This window comes from Rousettus aegyptiacus, unplaced genomic scaffold (assembly GCF_014176215.1).
Source record: "Rousettus aegyptiacus isolate mRouAeg1 unplaced genomic scaffold, mRouAeg1.p scaffold_m13_p_11, whole genome shotgun sequence".
Lineage (NCBI taxonomy): Eukaryota > Metazoa > Chordata > Mammalia > Chiroptera > Pteropodidae > Rousettus > Rousettus aegyptiacus.
The window spans coordinates 80927010-80946216 of NW_023416286.1; the positions used below are offsets into that span (position 1 = coordinate 80927010).

Here is a 19207-nt window from a genome sequence, read left to right on the forward strand (position 1 = left end):
TTTTTAAACTGAGGTGAATATTTCAGGCTTTTTTTGAGTTATTAATTTTACACATCTAGTGATTTATTAAGTGCTCTATGTTCCTTGGTAATACTGATTCTAAGAATTAGGAATAAAAATCTGTCTTGCTGGGTTTTGCCCTGTAAACTCAACTAATGCTATATTTTTTACTTTGAAACCTTTTCTCATTTAATAGAGTTGTAATTCATTTAATAATATTCAATCTGGGGAAAGTAAAAAACTATATATATATACACGCACACACACACACACATGCATTTTTAATTTAAATAAACTTTTATTTTATAATAGTTTAAGTATTTTTTAATAACCAAACACAAGTATCTTTAAGTTCACAATATTGAAAAATATTTTATCACCTTTCTAAATTCTTTAATATTCTTTCCCAAGCAGTATAGTAGAGAATGGAGATTTTCAAATTATAAAATATTTCCAAAGGCTCAACTTTATTGTGTATATTAACATGTTAAACATTTTATACGTATATCACATTTTATTGCTACAACAAACCAATGATGTTATTACCCCTTTTTTTATTCCAGATTTAGAGACCACGACACTGGTTGTGCACTTAGCCATGATAAAATAGGTATTAGACATCCTTTGTTCAAATAAAATACAAAAAAGAAAACAAATATATTTAAAAAATATGGAAATCTCTGCTTTTTAAAAAATAGAAAATGTGTACTGAAGGATGTCTACTCAAGTCTCCTGGGTGTGGTTTTAAAAACTCTGTTCTATATTATTCCTCATAAAAAGAAATTAAAAATTATCTGCTATTTTGTTTATGAAATTGAGGGTCCTATGACTTGGATTAAATTTAGCTTTGAATCCTAGCAGTAGAAATATTTCTGTATCTACTCCCCTCATAGACCTAGCCTTTCTCCCATGCCCATAATCAGCAACCCCCTAGGAGAGAAGACTTGGATCTGACTAATGGTCACCAGGTTTGGATTTCTGTCAGGTCAAAGAAAACAGCTTGACCTAAGTTCTGTTTCAGCCCTAATGCGGAATAGCCCCCTGACTACTTTTCCAGGAGTCCATACAGAGGAATGCCAGAGCTGTCTTCATGACCTGAAGAAATAGATATCTCACTTCCTACCTATTAGTTCTCGGCACAACCCCGAACCCCTAACCAATGGTGTCTCATGATTTTGCCCTATATTATCTGTAACCTACACACCATCAAGGAGTTGGGTCTCATAGAGCATTAGCTTATCCATACTTCAAAATGGTCAGTTCTCTAATAAACTTTCTTTTTGTACAGCAAATTCCTGCTCCTGAATTTTTTGGGGGGCCAGTGCACACAGGCTGATGGAATCACCTATTGGAATCCTGGTAATATTTAACTATATAAGGTAATATTTTTTCGAGATATAACTTTATTACATAATTACCGATTTTAAACCTTAAAAGATTTGCTATAATTATGTTTCCTAATGAAACTTTAAAAATCTCTCTCAGGGAAATATAGGAGAGAATCTGGGACAGGAAAAAGATCAAGCCAATATTTGCTGAAAAAATTATGGTATGCAAAATTGCATACACTATCTTCAAATTATTTTATACAAAATTATAACTTTTTATATTAATTTTATGGATCTCTTTCAGTTTCCATGAATTTAATGAGCAGATTGGAATAACCCCAAAGTAAATTAATAAATTCTCAGAAAATTCTTAAGATACACATTTGTTTGCAGTTTTGTTTCTCTCTCTCTTTCTCTCTTTTTTCTTGCCTCAAAGAAACCTTGGAAACATTTTAAGATGTCATTGGAAATACATAAAGTGCCAGAAGTTAATAAAACACATTTTAAAAACACGGCATCATGCATTTGCTTTTTGTTCTCCAAGACATATTCCATCTGCTTTTGAGATAAAAGAAGGTAAAAACGTCTTTCAGATATTTTAAAATAAAAATTTTGAGATAGAACAATTTTGAATCAGAAATTTTATTTACAAAACAATCTATATTATAGCTGAGAGAGTTTCACAGTTGAGTCCAGGTTAACTTAAAAATAGTATCTTCCTTGGTTTTAGTGGAAGTTGTGGAAAAATTCATAACTGTCTATACTTAGAAATATATCAATACATGAACACATGGCTTGTTTTGTCACTCGCTCATCAATTACTCTAAATAGTTTACTTTTATGCCAAATTTATAATTAAATTGCTTTGTTTATAACTGCTATGGATGTCCTTATAAGCAGTTATTTCATGTTTTTGTTCCTTAAAAAATAAATATTTAAGTTAAAAAAAATCTCTCTGCTTCTAAATGTTTTGTTTGTATTCATAGTTTATCATGTAAGTTTTTTCTTTATTCAGTTAATGTGATCTATAATATTGACTGATATTCTAACATTAAACCAAACTATCACTACCAAGATAAAGCCCACTTTATCATACTGTATTTATACTCTTTCTATTTTACTGAGTGAGATTTGCTAGTATTTTGAAGTTAATAAAGAATGTTAGTATACAATTTTCTATTTCCTATAAGTAATTTGTCATGTTTTAGTATTTTGAATATTCTAGAAAATGTTTTCCCTTTTGTTTTCTGAAGGATTTATATAAGATTGATTTTTCCCCCCTTAAATGTTTGAAAAACTTAATAATTTAACCACAAGAACCTGGAGTTTTCTTTTGGGGAAGATTTTGATTAAAAATTTAATTTCCTTAGTAGATATTAGGCATGTATAAATTCTATTACTTCCTGTATCCACTTTGGCAAGTTGTGTGAGTGTGCACGTGTTAATGTCCATTTCATATAAGTTGTCAAAATGATTGGTATAAGTCTATTTATGTTATTCCTTATTATCCTTTTGACATCCTGGGATCTGGGTAATATTTTAAAATTTTTGTTTATTGATACTTTTAGTTTTCTCTTTTAGACCCAATTTACCTAAGGGCTTATCAACTCAGTAATTTTATGATGAAACAATTTTGATAGGCAATTTTCTCTATTGATTGTTTTCTATTTCGTTCAGCCCTGCTTTTATCTTTATTATATCTTTTCTTCTACTTTGAGATTAATTGAATTTTATAATAAATCTAGCTTCTTAAGTTTAGGTTATTAAATTTAAACTTTTCTTTTTTTCTAATATGGGCATTTGAAGCCAATATTTTTTTTCTTGGTAATGATTTCACTGTCCCACAAATTTTCATGTCTTATTATTATCATTCAATTTGAAATAGTTTAAAATTTTTCTTGTGATTTCTTTTTGGCCTTTAGGTTTTTAGAAGGTATTTTTAAATTTCTGAAAGATGTGAAAAAATTCAAATATCTTATTTATTTCTAATTTCATAATGTTATGGTCAGATAACTTTTTAAGATTTCGATCTTTGTAAACAAATTTTATTTCATGGCTGAGACTATGACCTCTCTTGGTGGAACACTTTGTGTACCCATGATACACTATATACTAGATTGTGTAATAAAATATATTTGTTATAAGATAAACATTTGTTTGAAAGTTATCACATTAATTCTTTGAGTCTCAAAATGTGACGAATAATATACTACACTTGGAAAATCTGTCAAAGTGCAGATTTGAGGGTTTTAATTCCTCAAGAATTAGTAAGACTGAATATGGTCTATGCATCTAAATATCTCACAGACACCATCAGCCTATACAGGCATTATGGAAAAAATTTGTATAAATATGGTCTAAACTGATTTTAAGAATCAATATCTTAATAAGATAGTGTTTGTACCTCTTCGAAACTAAATATTTGTGAAAAATATTCATCAAACAAGCAAACAAACAAAACAATGTCTTAGAAATGAAAAGACTCTTTTAATTACTTCACGTGTTAAATACATTAACAATCATTTGACTATATCACTGAACAAAATAGACTAAGATCTGTGACATTCGAATGTGTATGACAGGCAATAAACTATAAACATAAAAAATAAAAACATTATGTAGTATGTTAAGAGGTAAAAAGTTCTCTTTAACAAAATAAAAATAAAAATAAAGACATACATGTGAGAGATGAGGGATAACTAAATCACAGGCTTTAAAAGATTGTCGGGGTAGGCTTAAATGAAAAAGTGTTATTCGAGCAAAGGTATTAAAGAGGTCAGGGTTTATTAATATAGACTTTTGAAGGGAATGCGTTTTAGGCAGAGGCTACAGCAAGGGTGAGACCCATAGGTGAGATCCAGTTTGGTGCATTACAGGAAGAGCAAAGACTGGGAGCTGGAGTGCAGAACAAGTGGCCACGCAGAAGGAAACGAAGTCAAGGATCTAACCTGGGGTCAGCAACAATCTTTGGCTTTTACCCTGAATAAATGGGTGAATATTAGAGGGTTTTGAGCAGACCAGTAACAGAATCTAAACTAGGTTTTTAAAAATCCATCTCGTTGCTCGGTTTAAAATGCATCCTAGGCAGGATAAAGCTATCCTGTTTTTCTTTACAAAATTAAATGACTTACCAAAATTTTTATGAGTTCTGCCAGATAAGAAATATAATGAGCTTCTTTTGGTCATTTTATTGTTTACATAGAGCCTACAACTCTTTAATGTAGCTAACACAAGTATTATTTTTGTCAAATTGTAAACGATGTAGTTGAAGCATACATTTTAAGGATTTGGTTTTGGTGAGCTATTAAGTGGCAGAGACAAAACTTGAAGCCCCATGGTCTGACATCATATCGATTGTTCTATTATATTAAAGTGTCCTTCATCGTTTAGAGTTTTTACACTCGTCTATCATGTGCTACTTTAAATCCCTGATTTTAAAGCACTTAAAGTGATTTTAAATAAAAAAAAAACTAAATTTGACATTAAATTTGACTCTAAATCATACATACTTTGGGGAGAGAGAGGAGAAGGAAAAGCAAAAACAGATAAACCGCTTTGTGGATGTGTTTGGTAAGATATTACAAAGAAAGTTGTATAACTTCAAAAACTTGTAAATTTTTATACTTTAGAATCAATACATAGTCAATAAAGGCAACTCACAGAGGTCCTGAAAATTCACACTATTCTGAACTATAATAGTGAAAATTGGAGAGCAGATTTTTCAGTCCCGATTTAGTAGTGCAGGCATCTGCACAAATCACCTAGTATCTTTTTTTAGACAGGAAGTTTGGCAGGAGATTTCCTTCCTGACAACAAATTTGTCTCCTGGCAGTGGTGATTTGTAGCAGCTGCTACAAATCAGTAATAATTTGGGATCATTCCATTGCACAGGTGTGGAAAGCCTAGCATTTAAGTGGTTTACAACTATATACTATACTTAACAGTAATGAACAAGTTGTATAACTTTTTTCTTTATAATAGTTATTGTTATTTCAGAATCTAGAAGTCTCCTTTTTTCGGGGTCAAAATGATAGGTCAGATAAAAAGATCTACAGATTCTAGCTGCTTCTCTTTTTTTCACTAAGAATAGAAAGAAAAAGTGAGCATTGAGATGGGGTTTTCTTTGTCAACACTTACCAAGTCTTTAAGAAACATTGAGAAGTTGACGAAACCTGACCCTCTTCAAGGGTAGTATCCTGCATTTGTTACTTTTATTGTGTTGCTATATTGCTTGCCACTGGATCTCTATAAATGCTAGTGGGAATGTACTTATTTTTTTCTTCTTCATACTAATATCTTTACATACATAGCAATGTGTAGATCAAAACCTGGTAGCTCGCTGTGACATATTACTACAGTTGAAGGACATGTCTTATCTTCACTCATGTGTGAGAGGCCTATCAGCTTAACACACTTATCCTATTGAGTTCTAGAATCTTTCCATAATCATATATAACATTATCCTTTTAATCAGTAGACAAATTATTAAGGTCATGGAATTTACCTCCACAAATTTATGTCTTAGGCAACTATATGGCACTATGTCCCTTTGAAATTCACACTACTGGCTAATGTAAACTTTGCTCATCAAATCAATCTCAAAGTTCCCATATTTAAGAATAATTTGGTTAATCTTTTATGTTGAAAATTCAGGAGTGATAATATTTTTCATGTAACACAGAAAAACAAGTAAAATGATTAAACTCTTTGCCTATTTATTAAGCTTATCTCTTTCTAACAACTTAATTTGCTACAAGGTAATATACTAGTTTGCTATATCAATGGAAGGATGATTTTTCTTGGGCTTATGCTACTCAGTTCTTATGTTGCAAAATTCACATTGATATACAAGCTAGCATTTATCAAGTGTTTATATATTTTAGGCACTTAATCAGCATTACTTTATTTAATGAATAAAACATTCTGCATAGTCCAAAGTCAGGATCTGAACCCAGGCCATTTGAATCCAGAGATTTTGTGGCCTGGTGTATACACATTCCATTTAACTATATTCAAGTTTAACACTTTAAATGCACATGCGCATCAAAATTTTCTGGCATTTTATGCTATAATTACCAAAAAAAAAAAAAAAAAAAACCAACAACCCAAAAATCATAGGAATAAAATAGCATTGTATTGATAACAGCACTGGGATGAAATTTTAAAATATGATTAATAGAATAATATTTGTAATATCTATCTTTTCTTTAAAAGAATAATAAACCCAACCATGATTTTGTACACTATATTATAGAGAATATTGCTAGAAAAATCAAACAAAACAAATTAAAGCAAAACTTAATCTCTGGGAGGAATCTGATAGTAATGTTATTATGTACCAGACCCTGGATAGCTCAAACTTTTGTCTGTGATCATAATGTAGCTGGCAATAGCTACTCAACTAGAACACAATTAGCTACTTGGACACATAGAGATACCAGCTGATATTTGTAAACATTTTTTTATATTGTTGTGATACTGCCATAAAGTATTCTCCCATGTGGTGTTTAAATTATGTTCCCTTATGGTTACTGACTCTGCCATCAGCAATTCTCTTACATTGTGATTCCACAATGTTCCCTTGTTGTGATTGGCAAAGCCACAGAGTGGCTGTAATTTCTGGATGGTCTATTCTAGCAGATTTCATAGTCAAGCATGCTGTTTATCGAAACATTTTTTTTCCAGTTCTAATGTAATGGGTAATATTTAAAATTCTAAGTTATATATTTCATTGCCCCAAAATGTATTTTTAAGAGTTATTTTTCATTTACGCAGATAAAAGAGCAAGATATGAAAATTCCTTTGAGAAATGCCTACTTTTGAGTTATTTTCTTTGTTAAATTATAGAACTATAGAGACCCACCTTTTTTTATAATCCCTTTCAATAACTATTAGACAACTTTGAAAGTGGTCTTTACGTTTTAACATTCTCCTTATTACATTTAATGATTTTAGTCATACTTGATTCTTTATTAAGAAATACTAATTTTATTCAAGATCTTTATCAGTCATTTAAAAATATATTATGTACAAAATAAATCTAATTATAAGTCAGAAGACTAGAGATCTAACATTAGCTCTCCAAATAGGCTGGGTTACTCTGAGCAAAATCATTAAGCTCTCTCAGTCTAAATTGTTTAAACTGGAGCTGAGAGGAATGTCAAATGAGATAATCTATTGGAAAGAAGATTACAGACACATTATCAAACTTTAAAACACTAATCAAAGGTAAGGCGACATCACTATCATCATCACATCCCATACTGCATGAACCTCACTATGGTGATTTCATTTACTTAATCTCTTTATTAAAAGCACTTTTCATTTACCTTTACTAATGAGATACACCTTTTTAAAATTCATTTTACAAATATTAATCTGAAATGAAGCTGTAAAATTAATCACTATCATAATGTTTTCTTTAGATCAGATTTAATGTTTGATCCCAGTGAAGGTATATACAAACTTAGGCAAATTGCTTAAGCTTTATAACCTCACTTTCCTTATATGGGAAATGGAAAGTATTATATGAACCTAACAGTGTTGCTATCACAATTAAATAAAACAATGCCTGCAGAACTTAACAAGTTTTCTGGTATATGATGTTAGTTTTATGACTAGGTTATGATTAGAGTTTAGTAAATAGCCTAGATAACTCTATGCTCCAAAATGTCTATCCATCATAGAGACTCTGAGAAGCTATGGCTATCCCATACTGTCAAAATGTTTTCCACTTAGGTTTCATTGAGCTTCTTGAATCTGTGGGTTTGTAACTTGCATCAAATTTAGAAAATGTTTACCATTACTTCCTCGATTTTTTTTTTTTTTGGTTCTCCTTTCCTTTCAGGAACTCTGATTACTTGTATATGAAGCTCACTGAAGTTGTTTTATGGCATTTTTTCTTTTTTTTTTCATTCATTTTTTTCTCTTTCTATTTAGTTTGCATAGTTCTATTGCCATAATTTCAATTTCACGATCTTTTCTTGTGCCATGTCTAATTTGCAGTCAATCCTTTCTAGTATTTTTTTTTAATCTCAGACATTGCAGTTTTCATCTATAGAATGCGTTTGTCTTTTTTATATTTCCATTCCTCTCCTTCCTTTTTGAACATTCGGAATATAGTTAATTGTTTTAACAGCCTTGACTGCTAATTTTAATATCTCTGTCACTTCTGGGCTGGCTTTGATTGACTAATTGCTTCATTATGTATTCCTGGATCTGCTTTTTCTGCTTAAGAGTATTTGGCTGGAAGCAAGACCTTATAAATTTTATTTTGTTGGGCACTAAATATGTCTACGTCCATGAAACTATTCAATGATCTTTGTTCTGGAGGATGCAGTTAAGTAACTTGAAAAGAGTATGATCCATTCAGAGCTTGCTTTTAAAATTTATTAAGAAAGATCCACAGCAGGGCTCAATCTAGGGCAGATTATTATCCACTAAGAGTTTAGAATGACTGGACTCTTCTGTCAATTCCCTATAAATTATGAGTTTTTCCAATATGCCTATTGAGAACAGGCACTATCTCAAACACTGTGAGAACTGGGAACTTTTCTCTAATCCTTTCAGATAACCTCCACTCCCCACTCTCCTGCTTCCAGCTTTAGATAGTTTACTTCTCAGTATGCTTTGATAATTGCTCTGCTGAATCCTTGAGAACTCCTGCACATCTGTAGGATTCTCTTTCTGTGCAGCTTTCTCCTTGGTGATTTGTATTAGGAAGTCTTGCTACCTTGGTCTCCTCGGACTCTCAACTCCATCCCCTCAACACAGGTTTAGTCTATATACAGCTGACCAAGCCTTTTAACATGGGTTGGAAACCTTACAAGGCAATAAGATGATTCAGTATAGGGATTACTTTATTTGTTCCACTATTTCAGAAATTATTATACTTTATTGGCTAAGGCCCACTATTTTAAAGTTTTTTTTTTTCACTTTTTAAAAGTATTTTGTCTCTTTTCATGGGTTTGTTTAAGATGGATATGTTTGGTGTTAAATTGTTAATTAAGGAACTGAAAAAGAATTGGGAATTTCATCTGTCTTGCAAAGGAATAAGTTAATCTATCAGTTTCACAGACACTGGCAGAGAGACAAGAAGTGTCTTCATTGGTGACAAAATACCATTTATTACTCAAAGTAAAAAGCAGTCAAAAACCGTAACAGGTGTTTCTGAACCCCAATTACCACAGGTGGTAAGGGCCAGGCGTTGCCTTTACATGCAGTGGAGGTATGTGACAGGAAGGGAACCCCGAGGTTAAGAGACATATTAATAGGGATTGTCTGAAAGTACGCTCAACCTCCCCACTTGAGAGGCATTATCTTTATCATCTTGGAATGCTAGAAAACTTCTCTGGAAAGAGGAGAGAAGTGTCTCATTTTTATTATTTTCGAATGTCTTCAGGGAAGAGAATGTCCCCACCTTTATTATTTGAAAATGTAAATAAATTTGCTTCGGTGGGTGTACTTATCTCCATCATTCCAGAGTCATGCGTTCATACAAATATTCCTGAAAAGATAGCTCTGCAGCACATGGCCTTTTATTGCCTAGATACTTTTTACTGTGTAGAAATATGTGAGAGATTCATGGTGAATTGTCTGTCAACATTGGGCCCCTGTTGGTCCATTTTAGCTGGAAATGGAAATTCTTTATAGCTTCTTAAGAAAGCATATGGATAAACTTTGGTGAGGCTTAAAACTGAAGTTAGGGCTTAAAATAATGCATGTCAGTGGACATCTATCTACATTCCCTCAATATCTTAAGGAAGAGAGATTTTTAGAAACAACATAAGGTATAAACAAGCCTGCTAAAGCATCTTGGTTGGATGTGTGTCCACTCAGGTCCCAATAAGAGAATTAAAATGAACAATGCATGCTTAATTAATAACTAAAAATTAGGGGCTTCATTAAATCAAGATTATCTCAAAGATTAGAAACTTTAGGAAAATAATCCTCCATGTTTGAAGGACAACTATGATTCAGCTTAAATTTCAGATATAGACAGCTCACCCTAGACCAACCGAATCAAGATAGTTTGGGCACAACATCTGCACAATTAAAACAAAACTGAATAAAAGAAAAACATTCCAAAGGTGATATTGGTGAATTTTTCTAGGAGAGAAAAAATGAAGCTGGCAGCTGGCAGTTGTTCCATCTGTGCCAGAAAGGACAGTGAATTTCATAGCACTTAAGAAATAGCAAATGAGTCTTAGTATCATCGGTAACTGTGCTCGCTGCCCTCTATTGGAAGGAGCAATGTGCATGAGTTTCTGCACCAAAAAGTACAAAAATCACCAAGGAATTGCAGCCTCATTATCAGTATGTATGGTATTTCAGCTTTCTGGTCAACTCTGCAGAGATGACAAAGCACTAAACTGGCAATGAAAGGCATAGTCATTCTGGATGGTAGCAGTGAAGATGTGTTTAACAATCATGCTAGCACAGGTAGGGCAAAGCTTTAGAGTCAACCTCTATTTAGTTACAAGTGTTAAACAATTTCAAGTCTTTGTGAAGTATTTATACTTGAGAATTTTTGAAGAACGTTTATGAGCAAGTTCTTTGGAACCCTTGAGTATTCTGACAAAGCAGCTTCAGTTATAACAGCAAGAATTAAGGCTGTTAGGGTGATGTCTTAAGGTAGTATGAGTGGTATGAGTACAATGTCTAAAGACTGACAGAGAATTACAGAAGACTCATGAGTGTTGACAGTATATATGAGAGTGAACAATTCAGGAAAATGGGCAGCAGCAATGAAAGAGATTTAGCCTGACAACAATAGCAGAAATGGACCTTTAAAAAGAGATTCGAGGTCCTCGGGCAGAGCAATCTTTATTGGGTAAAAATGATTAAACTTTTGAAGCTTGGAGCAAGTTAATTGAAACACAGGGAGAAGGATTGGGTGCTTTGGAAACCCAAGACAATAAGACTTTATCTCAAAGTTTTGGGCGTCAATTTAAGTGAGTGTTCAAAGGCAAAGACAAATGATCAATATAAAAAACTACGCAAAATATATTATTGTCTCTAGAGCATTTCAATATACAAAATGATACTAAAAAAGGCCAAATTATTTCATTATTTTTTAAGATTTTATATCAGTGCACAATTTACAAATCGTTTTCATGTGCATTATTTTATTATTATTATTTTTAATTTTTTTTTAATTTTTAGGCAAGGCAACCCTTGGTTCACCTCACAGATTTGCAAGGACCTTGTCAGCTCTCAATCTCTTATTTTTTAATTTTTTATGCCTTCAGCACCTGGTCTTCCTAGGTGGTCTTCAATCCAAGTACTAACTAGGCCTGACCCTGCTTAGCTTCTGAGATCAGATGGGATCAAGCTTGTTTGGGGTAGCAGAGCCGTAGACAACAGTATTTTATTTTAAATTAATATTAGTCATAGGTAAAAAAAAAACTATAGCATGACGAAATATTCCTCAGAGATATCTGGCAGAATATTTTATATGGCAGAACTTGCTAGAATTTAAATTTATGGATTCCAAAGTCAATGATTTTTCTAGAGTACAATACAGCCTCTAAATAAAATAACATAAAATGTTTCTATATTTTTAATGATATATACAGAAGCTTGATATTCTAAATTTAAATCTTAACTTGATAGAAACTGTATTTTTTATATTATAGGAAAGAAAAATATTATGATTGTATCAGACAGCTATTCTTTTATAATCTTGTTATACACCAATAGTCTGCTTCATATTTTAATAAAGTGTGGATATATATTACTTTTTTCCTAGAAAATATTGTAAAATAAACCAAAGTAAAATTTGCAGCATCAAATTCAAGTTCATCTTACAATTTTAGGTGAAGTTAAAATATCAAATTCACACATATGCGTATCTTAAGTATAATATACTAAGATCTTGCAGGGTAGTTGCCTTCTGATAAATTGCACAGTTCTTATTTAGAATGATTGTCAGGGCACCATTTCAATGCAATGAATCTTAATGACACCGCCATTGATTAATTGCTTGCCTAATTGTGAAAACTGAATTAAATAAATTAGGAGCAAGAAAAATCAATTTGTCAGCCTCACAGCCCAATTAAGTTATAAAGTTGACAAAAATAGGTTCCAAGTTAGGGGGGAAAAATCTTCAAATGTCTCTTGGTAAGCTCCAACTTTTATTTAATTAGGAAGCAAGTTAAATTTCCTTCAGAAAATAGTAGTCACTCTAAAATATTCAACTTAATTTTTTTTCTTCTTTTTCGCATCAAGCTCAATAACCAGTTACTCGGATTTAATCTCCATCAGCTGTTCCTCCATTCCTATTCATTTTTATCATTCCTCCCCCTGAATCTGATCTTTCAACATTCTGAATTACCATGTGTTCCATACTAGTTAGTTTTTCACATGATCTAGTGGCTCTTCATGGGGTTTAAAGTACAATCAGTTTTCCAGTCATGAACTCAAGTTTCTACAGAATCAATGCCGGATTTACCTCATCACTCCTCTGTATACAACCAATGCCACAGTTCAACTGTCAAAATTACTATTTTCCCAACATGTTGATTACTTCTACCCTTCTATCTACCTCATTCAACCTTGATGGCTGATTTCAATGGCATTATCATAGTTAATGTTTATATTGCGTTTATGATATTCCAGAGACTGTTCTAAGGAGTTTACATGGAATAACTTATTCATAAAAACCTTATGAGGTGGGTACAATTATTTTATTATTTTGGTGAAGAGAAAATTGAACTGTAAAAGTGTGGAGAGGCTAAGCTTCAATAACTAGTAAAAGGATTAGAATCTCACAAGCAGGGTCACATTATGACTTTAACAGAAGCTAGGCACTTTTGTCTTCTTCCATAAAAAAAGTATATATATATATATATATATATATATATATATATATATATATATATATATACACGCACACACATATATACATATATATACACACACACAAACTATGTTTTACTACTGCCATAATATAAATATAAACATGCTGATCTTGTATGTTAAAGTATTTTATTTGCTATAAAAAGTTTATATTTATAAAAAATCAGAAGTTTTCCCTGGTTTTCTAAAAGTGTTTTGTCCTTAGGCACTGTGCAACTGTATCCAATGTATAAACCAGCTCTACTGACTAGTTTGATGCCTGTATGAACTCTTACATACTATGTGTGATAGATTTTCTGAGCTCTCTAGATCTAAAGTCTTACCTTCCACCTTTAAACTTTTATTATATTTTTATCTTTGGTTTTCTTCAATGATATTTATCATATTAGGCTTTGTGATATAATAATCTGTCTATGCCTTGCTTTTCTTAATAAATTATTGACTTCTTGAGAATGTTAACATAGCATATTTACCTTTGGCATCATGGTGCCTAGCAGTGTCTCACATATATTTAATTTCAGCAAACTTCTGTTGTATTTTTGAGCAAAACAGTAAATACCAAATCTTTATTAAGCACTTTTACTAGTTCAATCCTACTAATTAATGTAAACATAACTCAATTTATACATCACTAAATGAAATTTACTGACCTAAAATGCTCAGAAATCATTTTGTAATTATTTCTTCAGGTTACATTTTTTTTCCATGTTCTGCATTACCACTATTTATAAATCTTACAATTTTTAAAAGAAATTCAGAAATAGCTAATATTTTCTATGGACTTATTCTGAAGGACCTTTGCTGAAATTTGTAAATTGCTGTGCATTTGGTATGTGGATTATCATTTGTAAATTCTTCAGGAAAATGTAGCAGCAATTTTATATGTAAGGCTTGGTTTCTAAATTAAAATAGTATGCTTTGGAATGTCTTAAAAATATGCATGCCTCTTTTCTACTTTGAGCATTCCTGAACCTATAAGTGTTTAACTCATGTCTCATTCCTACTATGTCTTTGGGAGAGCTGATGTTCAGTACTCAAAGATATAGCTTTTGACACTCAGCTTTGGTTTGGACTGGTCCCACCTTTTGTTAAATATTTTTAATGTCAACCTTGTACAATAATTATTGATAAATCATTACAGGTATTTTTTTTCCTCAGATACATTTAGTTCTTAGTAGAAAATACCTAACATAGAAAAACTTTTCAAATCCTGACTGATTTTAAGAGGTTTTTGAAAGACTTTGTACTTTGAGAAAGAAATATATTAATGGTATATGGGTCTACCCAATATTTTTCCACCTTTGTTTCCCAAGCTGTAACCTAATTTCCCTGTTTACAGTATTCCCAGAAAATACTGCTGCTAGTGTTCAAAAGAATAGAGTATAAAATCAAATTTCTATCGCTATAATCAGCATATCACTTAATTGGCAAATTTTTGCTTCAGTGAAGATATGCCAATTAAAATTTTACTGTACTTTTTTTACATGCACACTCAGCTCATATCTCAACTTCCCCAAACCACTCATGAAATACAAAAATTTTCAGACTCAATTAAGTCCTTTTGTGCTTCATTAAGTATAAATACATTACCCAATTCCTGTTAAGGTTTATGGCTATTTTTAGCTGGCTTAAGCTTTGTTAGATTCAGAATTGTCTTGTCTATGATATTATGGAATATGAAGTAAGGGCATTTCTAGTGGTGGAAACTATTTAAAATTTCATTTAAATATATAACTTGAATATATTCTCTCTTAATGAACATTTACTTTAAGATTTATGACATACTAAAGCCTTTAGAGTATAGTAGGTATTGCATGGTTCATGAATTGCTCACTCTTTTATTTTCTGACATTGATTTGCCCTGTTAAAATGTTTAATCTACAGAGGAATCTATTTTGCCCACAGAGGGTGAGCTCTCATATACTGAGACAAATGGAGAACTACTTGGTAATGCTATTTAGTTATGCATTTAAATGTGATAAGACATTTCAACGTATGGTAATTTAAATGTGATCTAATGAAATGATTTCTAACTTTGACTGATCAAGAGAATCAAGTATGAAACTGTTCAAAATAGTGGTTACCAAGCCCCATCCTATTCTAAACGAACTGGTTTCTAAGGATGCAATTAGGGAAATTTTGTATTTTTGAACATTTCTTAAATTAATTTTGATGAGAGGATTAGCTCAAAAGAATGGAGGTGGCCTAATATTGAATTTTAACATAAATAATATAAAACTTGAATTTTTGTTTTATTTATAAGTAATCATTTTATAGAATAATTTGGAAAGTGTAAATGAAGAAAATAAGAGACTGCTAAGATTAATGAGAAGAAGTAAGTACAAAAAAGGAATTTCAAAGAGAAATAGTTCAAGAGGATCATGGAGTCTGAGCAGAGAGAAAACTCTACAGTGAGAAATCAGAACCTTATAACTGATGGAATCAGTAGGTGAGAAAAAACGGGGTTGTACAAGATTTTAGAAATCACCTAGAGTTAAGGAACTTTACCAAAGTTACACACATGCATGTGCATGCGCATACACACACACACACACACACACACACACACACCCTTTAAGACAAGCAAAGATCAAGTCAAAGCCTGAAATTCAAGCTGATGCTTGTGTCGTTCTAATAAGGCCACATTTAGGTCAATGAGACAAGAAACGTCCTTAAGGTACCTCTTTCTGTTTTTTAATTTTTAAATTACAGTTGACATTCAATATTATTTTATATCAGTTTCAGGTTTACAGCACAGTTGTTGGATATTTATATACTTAATGAAGTGATCCCTGTAAGTTAGCACCCACCCGGCACCATATATAGTTATTGCAATATTGACTACATTCCCTACGCTGTACTTTACATGCCCGTGACTATTTTGTAACTACCAATTTATACTCTTTAATCACTTCACCGTTTTTACCCAGCCCCCCTCTACCCCTTCACCCCCAATCTGGCAACTATCAGTTTGTTCTCTGTATCTATGAGCATGTTTCTGTTTTGTTAATTCATTTATTTTGTTCATCGGATTTCAACTATAAGTAAAATCCCACAGTGTTTGTCTTTCTCTGACTTATTTAAATTATCGCGATACCTTCTGGGCCATCCATGTTGTTGTAAATTTTAAGATTTTGTTTATTCATGGCTAAGTAATATTTCATTGTATATATGTACAACAACTTCTTTATCCAATTGTCTATTGATGGGCACTTAGGTTGCTTCCATATCTTGGCTCTTCTAAATAATGCTGCAATGAACATAGGGGTGCGTATATCTTTTTGAACTAGTATTTTGGATTTCTTCAGATAAATACCCCAAAGTAAAGTTGCCGGGTCATAACGTAGTCATAAGGTATTTTTAATTTTTTGAGAAACTCTCATACTGTTTTCCATAGTGGCTGTACCAGTTTGCAATTCCAACAACACTACAAGAGAGTTCCTTTTCCTCCACATCCTCACCAACACTTGCTATTTGTTTATTTATTGATGATAGCCTTTCTGATCGGTGTGAGATAATATCTCATTGTGGTTTTAATTTCCATTTCCCTGGTGATTAGTGACATTGAAAATCTTTTTGTATGTCCTCTTTGGTGAAATGCCTAATCAGGCCCTCTGCCCATTTTTTAATAGGATTGTTTGGGTTTTTTTGGTGTTGAGTTGTATGAGCTTTTTAAAATAAATTTTAATAGTTAGCATTAATATGATGGCTAGTTGGAGGGCCAGGGGATGGGGGGAACAATTAGGGGGATCGTTTTATGAACTATATAGATGTCTAACCAATGTACTGTATACCTGAAACTAATTTAAATAAATTAATTAAAATGTATATTAACCCCTTATCATATATGTCATTGATGACTATCTTCTTCAATTTAGTAGCTTGTCTTTTCGCTTCGTTGATGGTTTTCTTTGCTGTGCAAAATTTTTTTAGTTTGATGTAGTCCTATTTGCTTATCTTTTCTTTTGTCTCTCTTGCCTGAGGAGATATATGAGAAAAAAATATTGCTAGGACCAATGCCAGAGAGTTTACTGCCTATGTTTTTTTTTTTTTTTCTAGGAGTGTATTATTTCTGGTCTTACATTTAAGTCTTTAATCTATTTTAAGTTTATTATTGTACTGGTGTAATAGGTGGTCTAGTTTTCTTTTTTGCATGTATCTGTCCAGTTTTCTCAGCATTATTGATTGAAGACACTGTCTTTACCCCATTGTATATTTTTGCCTCCTCTGTCATAGATTAGTTGATCATATTGGGATGAGTTTATTTCTCGAATCTCTGTTCTGTCCCATTGATCTATGTGTCTGTTTTTACCCCAGTACCATGCTGTTTTAACTACTATAGCCTTGTAGTACAGTTTGATATAAGGTAGTGTGATACCTCCAACTTTGTTCTTCTTTCTCAAGATCACTGTGGCTATTCAAGGTCTTTTGTGGTTTCATATAAATTTTAGAATTATTTTTCTAGTTCTATGAAAAATGCCATTGGCATTTTAATAGGAATTACATTGAAGCTGCAGACTGCTTTGAATAGTATGGATATTTTAATGATGTTAATTCTTCCTATCCATGAACATGATGCATATTTCCATTTATTTATCTCTTCTTCAAATTCTTTCTTCAATGTTATACGATTTTCCGAGCACAAATCTTTTACTTCCTTGGTTAAATTTATTTCTAGTTGGGATTTTTTTTTTTTTTTTTGATGCATTTGTAAATAAGATTGTTTTCTTAATTTCTCTGATAGTTATTGATATATATATAAAATGCAACTGATTTCTGAATATTAATTTTGTATCCTGCTATTTTACTTAATTCATTTATCGGTCCTAATAATTTTTTGGTGGGATCTTTATATTTCTCTGTATGTAGTACCATGTCATCTGCAAAGAATGAGTTTTACTTCTTCCTTTCCAATGTGGATGACTTTTCTTTCTTTTTCTTGTCTGATGTAGCCAGAACTTTCAAAGCATATTTTTCAATAGTTTATGTTTATCTTTAAATACAGAATGGTTTTAGTTGTTACCTAACTGAAATTCAGAATTACACGGGAATTACAGCTTAACTGTCACATATTTTCCTCTGAAAAAAATGATAAATAACCATTAATTAAATGTGGATTAAGAGTAATTTTGTGAGAACTGTTTTTAAATACAATTCAAATAGCTATATTTTATTATTACAATATATACAATGTTAAGAAAGTAATGAGATTGGATAGAAAAACATTATGTTATGATAATACAAAATTTAACTAGAATTACCATAAAACAAAACCCTCTTAGAGAACATTCCATGTCACCTGCATTTTGCAAATATATTGCAAATTATTTTTAAATACGGTTTTAGTACTTCATGTAACAGAAAAACAAATAGATAAAGAGCTATGTTAGCACAGAGATATTATGAGTTTCTTTATACTAAGCATACACACAGTTTCATCAGGTACCACACATGTATCCAATTAATTTGTTTATTCAATAGACCTACACTTAGCAGGTGTATTCTCAGGGCTAGGACTCGAACAAGCAAAAGTTAAAGCATGTTTTCCCTCAAGTTTTCAATGTTTATAACAAAAAAAGTAAGTATAATTTAGAGTGAGAGCTTGAGGATAGAATTTGTCACTGAGTGCTGTGGGTTCCATGAAAGGTCACATATTTCAAATTAGATGGGGCTAAGGGAAGTTGTCTGAAGAGTTCACATCTGATTAATGTTTGGAACGATGTGTAGAAGATAGCCAGATGAAAAACGGGGTGAACAAAGAGATCCAAATAATAATAGTGTATGAATCCTTCCTCATTCTCTCAATGTCGGTTTATACTTGCTCTATGTAATTCATTTTTTCCCCCTGCCTTGGATGAAATCTAAAGTAGGGTGCATAAGTTATCCACTTATTTTCAGATATGAAAGTCTTCTCATATCTAGATAAAAATAATCAAATAATAATAATAATCACTTATTATAATGAATATTTAAAAATAAATTTACCTATTGTAATGACAGAACTTCAAATTTTCTTTGAA

The 19207-nt window shown here is 31.7% G+C and overlaps 1 pseudogene; it reads right to left on the minus strand.

The window, feature by feature from the left end:
* Nucleotides 1-11569: 11569 nt before the first annotated feature.
* On the minus strand, nt 11570-11688 carry LOC118609858 (annotated as a pseudogene).
* Between the last annotated feature and the right edge of the window lie 7519 nt (nt 11689-19207).